This window comes from Amphibalanus amphitrite, unplaced genomic scaffold (genome assembly GCF_019059575.1).
Source record: "Amphibalanus amphitrite isolate SeventyFive unplaced genomic scaffold, NRLGWU_Aamphi_draft 000477F_arrow, whole genome shotgun sequence".
Classification (NCBI taxonomy): Eukaryota; Metazoa; Arthropoda; class Thecostraca; order Balanomorpha; family Balanidae; genus Amphibalanus; species Amphibalanus amphitrite.
Window position 1 is genome coordinate 255,938 of NW_024881971.1, and position 12,291 is coordinate 268,228.

Here is a 12,291-nt window from a genome sequence, read left to right on the forward strand (position 1 = left end):
TGATTTCGTCATCATTTTTGACGCTTTTTCGAACGCCGCCTTCCGCGTATCGCTACGTGGCCCAGGAGCCGAGTTAGAAGGGGGGGGTGTTCAACCCCCCCCCAGCAGGGCGTGGAAATCCAGGACCCCCAGCCGGGCGCGGGTTAATAAGTCCACCTTAAAGGGACCCTCCCACCTTAACATTAGATTTGAGTTGAGATAGCCAAAATGGGGTCCCTGGCTCACAATTACCGGTTTCGACACTCGCAACATCGAGAAATGCCTTAAATCGGAAATATTGAATTTCAAAATTGCAGCATTTTGATTCAGAGGGGCTAATGCATAGGAATACCCCTCTGAATGTGTGACGTCAGTGCAGATATCTAACGATTTTTAAATGTTTGACTTAACCTTCGCCCTGGTGGGGGGGGGGCCATTTTGGCCCCCCCCTGTGGTTTTTCAGCGATAACTCAGAAACCACTTGAGTTAGCGCCCTGAAACTTTGTATAGCTGTTTATTCAACATTTTTACATCATGTCCTTTTTTGGGGGGTTCGGGTCAGGTCAGGTCAGGTCACAAGGTCACCAAAACTGACACCACCTCTAAAAAAGTTCAAAGCTCTCTCAAAGGCACAGCTTTTATCCGATCGATGTAAGATTTACAGTACTTGAAGATGTCACCCAGCTCTACAAAATGGCTATCTCGGATTTTTTATAAATGTGACCTAAGGTCAGGTCAGGTCATCGCTGCTCCCCATTATAAGTCAATGGGAGAATCGAAAAGTAGTTGTTTTTCAGCTAAATCGGGCGTGATTGTTCCTATATTTCGTTATTGAAGTGTCTTGGGTCAGCAAATCACAGCCCATGTGAAACCATTTGCTTGTGACCTCGCTGAGGTCACGCTAGGTCATCTCCCTGGTCACCAGAGGTCACCAGCGGTTTTTCTGCACTTACTTGTTATTGAATAGAGATAGAGACTCCGTTCGACGTTTATCGTGTTTGTCTCGTCAATGCGGATCGAATGATATGCAGCATGACCTATTTCGGTAAGGTCATGACCTTGACCTGAGGTCAAATTTTCAAAATGACCTTTCGAGGTCAAACTATATATCATTCGACGCGTCTCGACGAGCCAAGCACGATGGTGCATGAATCGTTTCTCTATTTTCTCGTGAATGCATGCTATAGTTAAAAACATTTTCAAAGAAATTTGCCAAGTTGACCTTGCATGACCTCTGTAGGCCAAACCGTTGAGCTGAGGTCAAATCTGACGAACCTTGGCGAAAGAGCTTGAAAAGAGCTATCGATTGCTTTTTTCCGCGGCTCTCTAGCTCTTCTAGTTTCCGAGCTACAGCGGAATATGTCCGGCAACACCGAAAACACTGAAATTTGACCTATGATGACCTCTAGCGACCTCAATATTGACCTTAGCGAAAAAATGACCGAAATACTTTCGAACGTACTTGTTATGGGCTTTCGTTTGCTTTTTTCCGCGTCTTCCTAGCCCTCTTCGTTTTCGAGTTAGACGGGGGGGGTCATTTTGGCCCCCCCCCCACCAGGGCGAAGGTGGCTCAGACCCACACCAGGGCGCGGGTTAAACGTTTTGTAGCACGCGGTGGTATATGCTGCTTTGCGCGCAACAAATACCGCACTTTCAAATAAAGTCGCTAGGAACAGCGGAGATCCCAAAAAGTAAACAAAAGTAAAAGTCTAATATCTTGAAAACCGGTGAATATTTTTCGATGAAATTTGGTAGATATTCGTTTTTGCTCTTTCTGAACCGAGCGACATCACTTTCATGCCAATTCATTAACTTTTTTGAAGGTGGGAGGGTCCCTTTAACCCTCGCCGGCCGAGGGAGGGGGCGGGTGCCGCCCACCCATAGGGTTTTTTCGCGATAGCTCCGAACACGCTGGCGATAGAGAGCTGAAACTTAGCATACCTGACCTTTGATTCAAGCCGGATCTTTTGACACCAACCGCATTTTCGGGTCAGGTCAGGTCACTGACCTATGACGTCATAAGTGAACCTCTGCACGGTCTTCAGATGTCGCAACTTCGCAACGCCCTCAATGCCAGAGGAGATGTCACAGGGAAATGAAACTTGCAGGATCTAGTATCCATTATGAGTCTCACAACTTGTATATCTCGGATTTTCCTAAAGGTCATATGAGGTTAGGTCATTTTCGTGACCTCACCATTGTAAGTCAATGGGGAAAAATGAAAACTGCTATTCTGGCGCCGGGAACGATCTCCAACTATCTCAAGCACACAGAATCGTGATTTGATGCACTCCTTGCAAGGTTAGATGCGTCACTTTTGCAATGTTGACCTTGCGTGACGTCATTTATGACGTCATCAAGGTCATATTAGTTTTTCGTCAATAACTCTTGATCAAATTGAGCTAGCGAGTCGGGAAAGCCACCAATGGACTCAGGAAGACCTGCCGAATCGAATGATATGCGACATGACCCCTTTCGACCAACTTCGTGCCCTTAGGGTGCTGACCTGACCTTGACCTGAGGTCAACACCCCAAGTTGACCTGACCCGAACAAAAAGTACAGCATTCGACGCGCCTGAGTGAGGCGAACACGATGCTGCCAAAATCGCGGCTCTGCGGCCGTTTTTTTGCAAAGTAATTCACCAAAAACTGAACCGTACCTTGGGGCACTTGACCTGACCTCAGAGGTCACCGGTTGACCTAGGACCTTAAAATCGGGTACCAATCTCTGCGTCTCGTAACGGCGCACACGCTCGTTTTTTCCGCGACGCGCTAGCTCCACCAGGGGCGAAACGGCGAGGGGGGGGGGTCGTACCCGCCCCCCCCCCCCTCGGCCGGCGCGTATGTAGAAAACCAATAGGTCCGGCGAGGGTTAAGTTCATTCTAAATAATTTTGACTACCTGAATCTAAAAACACCATTCTGATCATCTTGAATGATCACCTGTCCATTTACTACACCGGCAGGTTGACGGAGGCGGGTGTGCGGCTCTGGCGCAGCTGACCCGTCGACCGCCGGAGCCAATCCGGCAGTCCGGCATTTCAGCTGCCGCACACTCGCCCGTCACAGGATCAGAGGCCTCCCGAGACAGGTTAGTGTGGGGGACGTTTTTTGCATGATGCATACCTGTTCATGTTCCAACGTTTGTGAATATACTTGATACGAGGCGATTTGTAGTTAGCAGCATTCACAAAAGACACCAGTCTCATAATTATTACATTACCAGTCCCCGGATGACGCGTTTCCCTTCCGCTGGTGGCGTCGCCAGCTCCCCGCGCGGCCAGCTGTCTCCATGACGGTGACCAGAGCCCGGGGACAGACGCTCGGTCGGGTGTCCGTCTTTCTGAAGGAGCCAGTGTTCAGCCACGGGCAGACAGATGTACGTGGGCCGACAAATGGAAAACTGACATGTGCACATGTTATCGGAGCTGGCTTGGGTGACCTTCCCAGCTCGAGCATACATTATGATTTATCAGAATGTAAACCAATCTATTCAATGACATATTATGGAAAAATATATGATAAAACGCCAGTCGTTGTACGGCAGTGCACTGACCCACCGGTATATTTTCAGCCATCACGATCAGCTGGTGTAGGCCATCCACGACAGATGAGTGCTATACAAGCCTGCCTCCGCCGTGCTTGGAGAGCTGTCTCACCCAACGGCCGTTTGTGCCGCCACCAATCGGCTGCGAGTAGCACACACCGAGTGCTACTCGGGGCCAGATGGCCGCCGTGTCTTCCCTCAGGACATGGTGGGCTCTGCACTACCTGAGGGGTCTCGGGCGATAATAGAGACGCAGTCCGATGTGGCAGCCTCCACGTGGCGGATTGCGGGTCATGCTAATAGCCACACAGAGCCACACGTAAGTATTGCACTGTATTATTCACCAGATTTGAGTGTGTTACAGGAACCTGGCATGTGACGTCACCTGTACCGCTGTTTCCGCTTCTAATGACGACGTGGTCAGGTGTCGGCTCTGCTGCAGTGTCAAGAGGACGCACGGGCTCTCCGACAGCATCATCTTGGTCGTGGTGGCGACTGTATCCGCCAGTGGGGGTGGTATTCAGGAGATCACTAACCTCTCGTCCTAGTCTCCTCTCCATGCGGTGTACTCGACAACCACAGGTTCCCGACCAGACCGGTAGGCGGCGCTAGTGTCGCTGACCTGCTCTGTCTGCGGCTCTGTGCTCCCCTCCTCTGCCCGCTGCTCCTGTTGCTCTACCCAGACCTCACAGGTGGGTCCCCCCAGGGTATATTGAGTGAAGGGTAGGACGAACTTTGGTAGGAATTTCTAGTATAACTACTAGAAAACCTACTATATGTGGTCGGGACTAGCAAAAAGTTAGTTCAAACTAGAATATGGTAGCGCTTGTGGTTGGCAGTCGTGACGCGCACGTGACATTCATTTCTTAAATTTCTTAAATAACAGGTTTTAGGGGCCGATTAGTGGGCAGATACATTCAATTAGCTATTAATAATTGATTATGCAAACATTCAAGAATGTACATCATTCAATTATAGCCAAAATCAACCGGCGCTCCCAGGATTCGAACCCACGACCCTCGGATCCGTAGCCCGATACGCTACCGACTGCGCTACCGAGAACCGCGCGCCGACGATCGGAGAGGCGGATCGCGGGTGCTGGCGTGCAGAGAAATCTTTACCCTGTACGCCGTAGAAGAACGGCTGGGTTTCGTGAAAAATGGTAGAGGAATTGTCGAAAGAAAATTCATTGATCTATCATGTGAGACTAAGAACCATTGATTCCTTCAAAGGTTGACCGAGATGTGTGTGAAAAGCGATGAAGTGATATCGAAACCGGTTTGTGCAATATATATGTGTTCACATTATCGCTTTTCACAAACGTCAAACTGTCATACCACAGTTGACCGAGATATCGCTCGCCGAAAACAGGCCATTTAACATGTAAACCCTATGGGCTGGTAGGAAATGTACGCCGTGGAGCAGCAGTGCTACCAACTAACTTCGGCGGGGGCCGGGTCCCCCTCTTCTGGTGGTGTCTACTACACACATTGTCAGATGGCCGGTACAGTGATAAGTAATGGACAGTGCACAGTGGACCGTGGTGCAATATATATTGACGATAAACCAGTCTGTGTTGTATGTCACGCCGATGTTGTTTACTATTTATGGCGACTCCGTGTGCTGTGTAGTGTGTGTGTCTCACATATCATCTATGGTGTTTGTTGTGTGTTTGTTGTGACTCCGTTGTGTTTGTTGTTTGTTACAGCTCCGGCCCGTACCGACATTGACTCACGACGAGTCTACTGAGTCATCCAGAGTCAACGGATTTCATGGGAGTGAACATAGGTGTCGAGGAGTCCTCCAGAGTCAGCGAAGTCAGCCAGAGTCTATAATAGAGTCCTGGCAGTGAAAATGAGCTCTGTTAGCGGGTTAAGACGCTGTTTATACGTATATCCCGGCTAGGCCGTCCGTCGCTCGGTGTCCGGCGGTCGGTGCGCCGCGCCGCCCGCCCCTGTGTCACGGCTGGCCGGCTGTGCGGGTGTCTCCTGCCCGCCGGCCCGTGACCGGTCCGTACCACGAGGGCTGAGAGGGGACGGGCCCCGCGGCGGTCAGCAGCAGCTCAGAGAGGCCTCGGCCGGTCAGCCGACGGTCAGCGGTGTGTGTCCGACGGGTCCGACGGCGGCCTTACAGACGTGAGAACGGACCCGAGAGCAGCCGAGCTGAGGGCCAGCTGCCCATTCTGATCGGCGTGGCCTACACTGGTCAGACACTGCAGCCTATACTGATCTTGAATACACTGTGTATATGTGAAGGATAACTGTATATGGTCCTCGGGTGACGAACGAGTACGAGTGGACGAGTACGAATACGAGCCAACATGCTCTGAAGAGTCATTGGGAGTCAACAGAGTCGTCAGAGTGACCCGGAGTCAACGGACTCATCACGTGTCCTGAGGAGTCACCCGGAGTCAGCCGAGTGATGGGTGAGTCAACCGAGTCCCTCTGACTCCGAGTCACACCCTGAGTAGGAGCGAGTCGGTGGTGGGGATGGCTGAGTCAAAGATGGCGCCGATTGGTGACGGCGCGCGGTGCCCACTGGTGACGGCTGTGGTGACGTCACTGGGACGTGTGTGTGTGTGTGTGACGTCACAGTGACGTCACAGAGGTGTGACGTCACATGTCGCCCCCTCTCCAGCCGCTGCCCCCGACACAGAGTCTCTCCAAAAAGGAAGGCCGTCCGAGACGCAACAACTTCTACCGTATCCATTCTCATTTCTCATTGTTGCTTCGAAATTCGTCTCGTTGGTTTCTTATGCACATAAATATTTCAATGACACAGGGGACAAAACATGGCAAGAAGGTGATAACTCAGAGCCGGCCGGAATTTCCATAGAGACGATTCTCTGTGACGTTTGCCACTAAACTAGACCTTACTGCTGTCTCCAGAGACACAAAGTTTCACTAGTACGCTAAGCCAAATGCTGCGCACTAGTGACAGCACAGCGCAGCTTCTGAACACACCCTTGGGATATGCGTAGTGTGTTTGAAGCGACGGCAAAAGGCAATTGAAGCTACAAGGTACTGGAGTAAGTGGGGGAGTTTGACGAGCAAAAATATATTAGCCGTTTTCACGACGGCCATCTGGTACACATTTGGTGCACATCTGGTGCCGATCAGGTGCAGATTTGGTCAAAATAGGCTCAGTGTGTCTCTTAGTAGCTATCAGCTAGGGTTGCACTAATTGCATACCTATATGCCATTTTTGTCATATCAGAGTGCATCATCGATTAAAACACTGAAATAAATTCATAAAATGAAGATATTTGATGTAAAAGAGATTAGGTGCAGATCAAGTCAAATTAGGTGCATTCGCCGGATAGCCCGTCGTGAAAACGGCTGTTATCGGTCCGGTGAGCCGGGCCATCCAGCCGACATTGACAGGTCAGCCGGGCCGGCTCCAGCCGACATTGACAGGTCAGCCGGGCCGGCTCCAGCCGACATTGACAGGTCAGCCGGGACTTCTCCAGCCGACATTGACAGGTCAGCCGGGCCGTCCAGCCGACATTGACAGGTCAGCCGGGCCGGCTCCAGCCGACATTGACAGGTCAGCCGTCTCCGATCGACCCCGGTCAGCCGGCGGTGTATTCAGAGGTAGGGGGATCACCACATGCCACAAACAGTCATTTCCACCGTGAGACTGTGCCTGTAGCCGGTCAGTCTGTCTATGGGGATGCCCGTTCAGTATACCGGGGACACACCGTGAGTCGGCCGGTCACTGTCTCACCAGGACAGAGTCACAACACCGGGACGGACGGGCTCCACCGATAGCGGGCTGCTACCAACCGCCGAGGACCACACAGGAAGGGTGACCGCGCCGCCGCAGCTGCGGCTGACAGGAAGGACGGCAGATAGCCGGGTTAACACCGCCGAGTCCCAGAGCCGCAGGCAGGGTGGTGTGGTGAAACTGGCGATGGCCCGGGGAGGGGGGACGGGGCGGAACAGCAATCTGGTCGGGAACGGAGCAGTTTGCAAACGGCGCCGTTGGGTCCGGGTCAGATCACTGTGAAGGTCGGTGGGTCCGGGTCAGGTCACTGTAGAGGTCGATGGGTCCGGGTCAGGTCACTGTAGAGGTCGGTGGGTCGGCTCATGTCTGGTCTTAGACCCCCACCCCCGTTGCCGCACACGGCGGTACCTTGCCGTCGCGCGGTGTCCCGTCTCTCCCCCCCCCCCCGGGCCCGCCGCCCCCTCTCGACGGTATCGACGCGTCGCACGCGACACGGCTGACCAGACGGCGGTAGCGCGGCTCGGCGGCGGTGATCGGCGCCGGGCCGGCACCCGAGCGGCGGCCCAGCGGCTCAGCCCAACAGAGTGGGCCCGGCAGCCGCTCCCCAGAGCCACCGTGACGTCATCACAACACCGGATTCGAGTCGCCAATAATGCGTGACTGGCGATCGATAAACGGTTGTTTGTTTACAACAGCTGCCTCAAAAGGTCAGCAGCATGTGCTGTTTTATGGCGGCACTTTGTGTCTGATATCTGGCGGCTGTGGACACTGGCTGTGACACCACAAACTTGGCACGCAGTAATCTAGCCCGGCGGCCTCACGGTCTCCGCGCCCGACCCGCCGGCCGAGAGAGAAGAGGGCGGCGGGGGGGGGGGGGGTTCTTTGACGATAGCGTCCCAATGCGAAGAGATATACCCGTAGAAGCAAAGCTTTGCACACATATTCCTGTACAGCTATTCGAAGTCGTGTTCGCTAATTTGGTGTCGATTCCATTTGAAATGACGTCACACTGACGTCATCAGTCAAATTATATATCGGTGTTTCTTAGTTTACCAACGATGTATCCGATATAGGTATGGGGCCGAATGGTGAATATATAGGACTGATGAATGGTCAGGAAGTATAGTTGTAAGTGTACTAGATGTGCCAGGATGACAGCAGGTGCTGTTTAGTACGTTTACCGTTGCGTGTCATGCTCAGTAACACCAGACACGCTCCATATCGGAAAACGACCAAAGCTTATGACGTCTCTCTGGTGCTATCTTCAGAGCCAACCACCTAACTTTTTCTCAAGTTTGGCCTCGGTATTCATTTGAAGCTACACGAAGTTTCAAGTTCACATCTTATCAGGTTCCGGTGATATGACCCAAAACGTAAGGGGGTAACTTTACGCCCCCAGCGGCTGGTGGGTTGGAGCGGTCCGAAGCAGTATGGACTGGTGTCCGACTGCGGTCATCGGGCAACTGTTTGTCAGTGGTCGTTGGCAGAAGCGTCTGACCGAGTATCGTACCCGTCCGCCAGTCTTGGACACATCACTAGTGACGTCACTAGTGTGGTAAGTGTGACGTCACACTAGTGGCGTCACAGTAGGAACGGCATAGCTTCTGCGTCACCCTGGAGTGTCTGGAGGCGCTGATCGGCCGTAGAATTAACTGCCAAATCGGCCTTGGTGATCTGTCGGATAGCCAGCTGATCCGGCGCGGGCAATACTCGGCCCCGGTTTGGCCGCACCTCTCAAATATACTATCGGTAGTGTATATAAACGGCAAAGGGTCGAGTCTGCGGACCGTGACCAGCCTCGGACCCCGCTCCCCAGTGGCGGAGCTGACTCATGGTCCGCTCCACTGTCCGCCGAGGGGGGGGGGTAGTGTAGGGGGGGGGGGTCAGCTGCACTATCAGCACGGTGGTGCAGAGCGGTGCCGTGAGCCGTGTGCAGTTTCTACATTGGGAACAATGTCGGGAGATGCTTTTAGCTTGTGTGCTGAACAACTTCGCTAGCTACACACAGTGGCGTAGCCAGAAATCAGCGAAAGGGGGGCCATGGTGCTCGAGGGGGCGACTTTTTCCCTTGAGAGGGGCGCCATTGTCAGCTCGCGACAGGGGCGTCAGTCTAAAATGTAACGTCATGTTCATGCATGATTTACTAGGTGCTGCAAAATACGAGTATGAAAACTAGGTTTCGCTGATTTGTCATAAAATCCAACTAATGCAATTTGCAGCCCGGTGTTGTTTTATCAAAAATCCTTGATCTTGATGAATATTTAGCACGATATAGGAAACGAGCTCAGCTCAGGCTACGGACATTTTATTAAAAAAAAAAAAACGCATCCATGCAAATTCGAAACGGTAAAACATACATTGCTCGATGAGCACATTTTTATTCTTTGCAAAAAAATATACAGGTTCACTCACTGATCCAAAGTGACCTGTGGGCTGCAGCCTGTGGTCGACCGGAGTGGCCGTGCTTAGAATCTAAGACCGCACGTAGTATGAAGGATTCACGCTGCGACTTATTGCCGAAATTGGAATCCAGGAAAGACTTGAACATTTCAGACCATAAGATCCACCATGAGATCCCAACTGATTGTCATACTAGCAACGACTGCAGTCAGAGGCGAGTCATGACATACGTTCTGGATTTTTTTTCTCCACAAATCACCTTAAATTCGATGTCTAACTATAGTGCGCGCAGCCCCTACTTGTGGACATGGGTGGCTGCATGAGTGCCAGATGGATGAGGCGTGAGACTGTCCCATATAGTGGCACTAAGGTTAAAGGTATAAGGATGTCCTCGGCCGGCGTAGTATAAAGGACGACCTTAACCCGCGCCCCACTGGGGTCTGCGTATAACACGCCCTACTGGGGGGGGGGGGGCTATTCATAGCCCCCCCTCCTAACTCCGAAACTACTGGGCCGATCGTCAAAATTCAAACGGCGTCTGATAGCCCCGGAAAAACTGTCGAACGAAACCTAATTTCATTGACCTCGAGGTCACCGATGACGTCACAGGTCAGGTCAAAGTAAAAATTATTAGCATTTTGGCTTGTTCACGTTTTGGGCTCTGGCCGCCGTCTTACAAGTCAGATCAGGCTCATTTTTGGTTCACACACTCGTGAACAGATGTTCTAGATACCCTGAGGGTACCAAACTTGTGCTTTGATTTTCAGGTCAAGGTCAGGTCATCACAGGTCACGAAAATATTATATCATGCCTCGGTCACGTGACACATGTTTTATGGTCCATTTAGGCCAAAGATTTCGAATTTGATGTCGTCTGTGTCATTCGAGGTCATTTTGAGTCGAATTTAGCTTAGGGTCAGGTCACTTTCAGGTCAAAAAAGGTCAAATTTTGAAGGTAACATTTTTCAACAAAAAAGGTGTCTATTGGATGCAGTTTGAGCTCAGAAACACGATGGTGCTATTTATATTGGCGTACGATGTCAAATACGTGCTGAAAAATTGATTTGAAAAAATAATAATTGTGAATTTTTTGCAATAATGCATATAACTTGGTCATTTTTGAAGATATTTAGCTAAAACTTGCTAGAGTTAGTCATAATAACGCGTTCTATCACATTTATTCCGGTTTTTTGAAAAGTCAAAAACTTTTTGAAAAAAAGGTAAAAATGTAAATTTTGAATTTCATTATATGAAATTTTCGAAATTTTCAAAATTTCAAAAATCCGAGATAGCAGTTTGATAGCGCAGTCTATTTGGAGTCCTCTCATGCAAAGAAATTGGATCTAGCTCAAAAACTGAGCCCTTGGGAACGATTGCCGTGGTTCAATGTTTTGCGTCGAAATCGGCCGAACATGACGTCACTCTGACGTCATTTTCGGCCGACCTATGGTAGCTACGAAGTTCAAATTTTGACACAAGGTGTCAAATTGATGCAGCCGAAGGTACTGAAAGTTTGGCGTCGATACGTCAAGCGGTTTGGAAGTTATTGCAGAAAAACGGGAGGGGGGGCTATAAATAGCCCCCCCCCCCAGTGGGGCGCGGGTTAAAGGCGGACCTTTGATGATGTGAGTGTGCATGTTCGACTTTGAATAAGCGCCATAGATACCTGCTGATCTCACCGAACATTCGCCTTGCGTAATCCCCAGACAAAATATCTACATTGAGGGACAGGTCAATTTTGCAACCTCTCCATTACCTATTAGTTAAACCGCGCCGTGCTGGTGGCCTGTGTTTTCCGTGTCATGCTGGGGGGGGGGGGGGGGCGTTTTCACGCGACCCACTCTAACTTGGCTCCTGGGCCACGTAGCGACACGCGGTAAGCGGCAATCGAAAGACCGTCAAAATAATGACGGAAACACTTTGTTTAGTTTTCAGGTCAAAGGTCAGGTCGCCAGAGGTCATCAAAGGTCAAATTTAGTCCATTTAAACAATTTTGGAAACTGCCAACGGATAAATCGGGAACCAATAGAGCTACAGCGCCGCGGAAAAGCACATTTGATAGCCATTTTACAGACCTTTCTGATTATTGCCCTCAGAATTGACCTCGGGTCCACGCTTTAGCCTCCAGATGGCAAAACTTCAAAAATATCTCTTTTTAAGAAAAACGTTTTCTGCAATACCTTTTGCCTCAAGACAGTGACGAGATTTATTTTGCCAGCATCGTGTTCCTCCCGTCGAGACGCGTCGAAAGAACTATACGTTGACATTGAAATGCCATTTTAAAAATTTGACCTATGGTCCTATTTACCTATGGTCAAGGTCATGACCTGACCGGGAAGGGTCATGCTGCATATCAGTCGATCCGTATCGTCGAGCTGAACACATCTGACGTAGTTTCACCGCTCTAGCATATTTTTATCAAACGCTATAGCCAAAAAACTGCTGGTGACCGTTCATGGCCTGAGATGACCTCAGGAGCATACATGAGAGTCACAACTCACATGTGCATTTTTCCTATTCAGTGTGTTTTGTTTACCTATGATCCGATGTTTGAGAGGGCATTGAACAACATTCGTCCAAAAGAGGCGCATTTCATAGTTTCTCCCATTGACTTGTAATGGAGAGGTCGCAAAATTGACCT

At 50.6% G+C, this 12,291-nt stretch overlaps 1 long non-coding RNA gene across 1 annotated transcript; it reads left to right on the plus strand.

Moving 5' to 3' along the window:
- Positions 1–3,205: 3,205 nt before the first annotated feature.
- Positions 3,206–5,284, plus strand: LOC122392259. The gene is made up of 3 exons (XR_006258486.1): positions 3,206–3,357; positions 3,553–3,844; positions 5,234–5,284. It is a non-coding gene; the product is annotated as an uncharacterized LOC122392259 (long non-coding RNA).
- Positions 5,285–12,291: the final 7,007 nt, after the last annotated feature.